Source organism: Octopus bimaculoides, chromosome 1 (genome assembly GCF_001194135.2).
Source record: "Octopus bimaculoides isolate UCB-OBI-ISO-001 chromosome 1, ASM119413v2, whole genome shotgun sequence".
In the NCBI taxonomy this organism is placed as follows: Eukaryota; Metazoa; Mollusca; class Cephalopoda; order Octopoda; family Octopodidae; genus Octopus; species Octopus bimaculoides.
Window position 1 is genome coordinate 25,377,310 of NC_068981.1, and position 4,969 is coordinate 25,382,278.

A 4,969-nucleotide genomic window follows, 5' to 3' on the forward strand; every position below is an offset into this window, starting at 1 on the left:
TTAACGATATTATAAACTATAAAGATTAATAATTAATCAAATAATATTAATCAAAAATAATCGAAAATATATCAACACTATTCCAATCGAAGTTCTAATATTATGTTGAAATGAAACTATAACTCCTAAATAATATAGTGTTAAATAAGTTATCTATTAAAATAATCTATAAAGAACCAAATGAATAGTATAAAAACAAGAATACATATTATTTTCAAATAGTAGAAAATCTTTAGCAAAGTGAAAACAGTACTTATCCAAATTTTTCCGATATATATATATATGTGTGTGTGTGTGTGTGTGTGTGCGTGTGTGTGTGTATGTATATGTATGTATGCATGTATACGTACACACACAGACACACACACATATGTATATAGATCTATATGTTTGTAAAAATAAACAGTGAGATATACAATATATATAAATATGGATGTATATACGTGAGATAACAGCTTCAGGATAAATAGTTTCACTATGTATAAATTATATACATATTGAAAGTATTAATAGCGAAGCTATTAAAACTGTAACTACGATCTCACATTACAATAGAGATGTTATTGATTCACTTTGCCATGTAATGCTAAAATAGTGTAAAAGATAAGAGATTGCTCCGGACTCGCATTAGGCAAGAAGTTGAACATTTTGCTGGCCCGTTACACTATATTGATGCACACATACATACAGACAAACAGACAGACAAACAGACAGACACACATTCTCAGTTATATATACGTACATAGATACACACACACACACATACACGCACACACACACACACACACACACACATATGCATATATACATATATACACACACACACACACACATATCTATATATGTATGTATATATATGGGAAAATATGTATACCCATATATATATATATATAATGATTTTAAATTTACTAATTACCTCTCCATTTTCTCCTTATTCTTTCTATATATATATACATACATCCATACATACATGCATATATATATATATATATATATATGTATATATATATATATATATATGCATGTATGTATGGATATATATATATATATATATATATATATATATATATATATATATATATATATATATATATATATATATATGTGTGTGTGTGTGTGTGTGTGTGTGCGTGTGTGTGTGTATGTATATGTACGTATGCATGTATACGTACACACACAGACACACACACATATGTATATAGATCTATATGTTTGTAAAAATAAACAGTGAGATAGATAAATAGATAAATAGAAAGATAGACAAATAGATTGATTGATAGCTAGATACCTGTAGTAGACAATATAAACTGCATAAGCTTTTAAAATGAAACAGCAATATACGTAAGCTTACTTATTTTACTTTCAACTTCCTGCTTACTAAGATTTCTACGTTCGCATCTTAATCCTTACCGCACCCACACTTTCTGACAACCGGGTATGTACAAAAAACAAATTGGAGAAAATATTATCTATATTGTTGTTACTTTTAATGCTCTTCTATTTATAAATAATAATTTAGTCTTCTGATAAATGATAAATTCCCAACAAATTCATTGTTTTTACCGGAAGAACATTTTTTCCTGATTTTTTAAGTTCTATCAGGTAAGTTATATGCCACATGTTGATCTTTCCATGTCAAAATTTCCTTGGTTGATTCTACAATTAATAATGAGGGGATGGATTTTCTTGATTAATTAAATCCATTCAGAGGAAAGAAGGATTTTCTACATTCTCCTCTTCATATACGACCGTTAATTGTTTCCTGCGAAAGATACAAAAGATTATCTCGAAGAGCCGTAATCATAACAATGAGATATTAATACTGAAAGACGATACAATTAAGATTTACTTTAAAACGAAACACAAAATTCTTACTTATGAAGATAAAGTTAACTTGTTATGAAGATAAAGACAACCAAAGTAATTTGGCAAATTTTATATATCATATATATATTATATACATGTATGTATGTATGTATGTATGTATGTATGTATGTATGTATGTATGTATGTATGTATGTATCTCTCTCTCTCTCTCTCTCTCTCTCTCTCTATATATATATATATATATATATACGTACATATATATGTGTGCTAGTGTGTGTGTGTATGTGTGTGTGCGTGTGTACTTTAATTTGTTCTGAAAATTTTAATGCATTTGTAGTATTGATGCCTGTCATAAAGGTAATTATCTCAGTATGATATATATGAATGGGCCAACAAAAATAACATGCACTTCAATGCTATGAAATTTCAGGCATTCCACTATCTGTCAAACATCAAGCTAAAATCGGTATACACTAGACCAGAATCAGTAATATGAGCCCAGAATCAGTGTCGGTCTGTCCTCAGATTGACACACAAACACTTTGAAATGTTCGCATTGGAGATTCTGGCGTTAATGCCACTAAGTATAGCGTGTCGCTTCCAAATTTATGGCAATGAGAATTGCGTCATGGTGCTGTTTTTCTCAAAGACGGTGCCCAACTGACACTACTTCAATGCGGAGTCGATTAAATCAACATCAAACCGCATGCGCGAATTAAAAATATAAAATGGCGACAGTTTATGCATTGCACGATGTATGTATATATGTGTGTGTGTACGTGTATGTGTGTGATTGTGTGTTGTGTGTATGTTGTGTGTGTGTGTGTGTTGTGTGCGTGTCTATTGAGGTACACTTATAGGATTTTCTGTAGTTTCAACTCAGAGCTGCGGCCATGCTGGGGCACCACCGTTTTATCCTTAGACTCGAAAGAGCGAATCGTGTCGTTCGCGAGAAGAGGCTCAACAGATCGCTGTGTAGTAGCTGCTTTACTAAGCACGTCACTCCGAACGGCAAGTCCAGTCGTATGCCTGCGATCTCTTCGAACAAGTCGGGCGGGACGTCGACGCCGGCGAGGCCACGACCGTCCCAAAGTGGCAATCCCACCGGCGACGCTTCCTCTCGTCGCGTGAACGCGACAGAATAATATTAGAACCACATGACGGTGAACGAAATGCTTCATATTCATTTTACGAATTTGTTATTTTGGTCCTTTTTACGTGTCATATTGGCTCCAATTTCCTCCATCTGTGCACTCACACAGGTTGTGGCTACTTCAATCAAACTTGGTTTATGCTTATATTATCCATGAACGCATTGATCTCTACGTTAGAGTACAATCATCGTATAATATAGAATCCCACATTCGTGGTTGCAGCCTCTCAGTGTCTAACCACTTTGTACAATGACAAAATTCTCTACATGATGACGGAAAAACTGTTGAATCATGAATAATGTTCAGCTGCCAGAGAGAGGTTAAGCGTTCAAGGATAAAATCTGTAGAAAGAGAAGGTTCTAATGATCAAATAGTACTTAAATTATCGATCTTGAAAGGGTGAAAAACAATGTCGACCTTGAACCCTCAATAAGAGAGAAGGAATTGGAACTCAGAATGCAAAGACTGACAATATCCGAAGCGTTTTGCCCGGCGGGCTAAGGATCCTGCCAGCTCATCGCCTGTTCATATTGATGAAGAAATTTCAGAAAAATAACTAACTTCATATTTGTATATCAATTTGTGTCCAATAATGTTTACATATTTTCAAATTAAACAGTGTGTGAGAAATTCAAAAGTAATATCATGAGAAAATCTAATGTAGGTCACATTTATTGAGAAAGCTTACAACAGCAGTTGATATCCATGTATGAGTATGACAATATGTGTGAAAATGAAAGCGGAGTATAATAAAGAAAGTAGGAGTGGCTGTAGACACGTGTTTGATTTTCGAAGTCAACAAGGTCAGTTGTTTACTTGCTTTTTCACTTCATTATTTATGAGAGCGTGTAGAGTGAAAACTGATACATTTTGGTGCTCAAGTACTATCTTTGTTTATAGGTAAAATACAAAATTTTCAATTGTTCTAAGATTTAAATGTGGAACTATTGTTCTGTAACTACGTTGTTCTTTATAATTTTCCAGTTCTATATTTAAGAGATGGGGAATTATGTACATTATTTACATGTACATTATTTACAATATGTACATTATTTACAATATGTACATTATTTACATTTCACGAATATTTGTCCTCATTTTGGTTGTTGTGAACACAACGTTTCGGCTGAAATATCCTCCAGACTTCATCAGGTGTCTTGGGGGAAATTTCAAACCCAGGTTTTCATTCCTAAAATATTTTTCGATGTTGTTGTTGTTGTTGTTATTATTATTATTATTATTATTATTATTATTATTATAATTATTATTATTATTATTATTATTATTATTATTATTATTATTATTATTATTATTATTATTATTATTATTATTATTATTTTTATTATTATTATATGCCCGTGGTAATATTGCGGAGTGCTTAAGTGCGCCGCCTACTAGCCCCAAGATTTCCAATTCAATTCCAGGCAGTGACCTGAATAATAATAATAATAATAATAATAATAATAATAATAATAATAATAATAATAATAATAATAATAATAATAATAATAACAACAACAATTTCGAAAAATACCGTAGGAATGAGAACCCAGATTGACACATATACACATATACACACACACATACATATATATATATGTGTGTGAGTGTGTGTGTGCAGATAGATGGATAGATACATTTCTTTTATTAGCCACAAAGGGCTCCACAAAGATGGGACAAATACAATGTAGAGCTTTTCTTTTGGGGAGGGGGAAGGAAAAAAATAGGTGTGTGTCGATCAAAAGGGATCGTAGGAAGGGAAAAAGGAGGGAGTTCGATCAAAAGGGATCGAGAAAAAAAACGATCAATAGGGATCGTGTATCACAGTCATGTTCTTGTGTAAAAAGAGGGGAGGACAGTTTAGGTTTAGCCGTGGAAAGAAAAGCCTACAGAAAAGACCACGGTAACCTTGGTCAATATTGTCATTGAAGAAACTATAACAGTAAGTGACTCTCTTTTGCCTTTTTGTTTTTCTTTTTCTAGTTCAT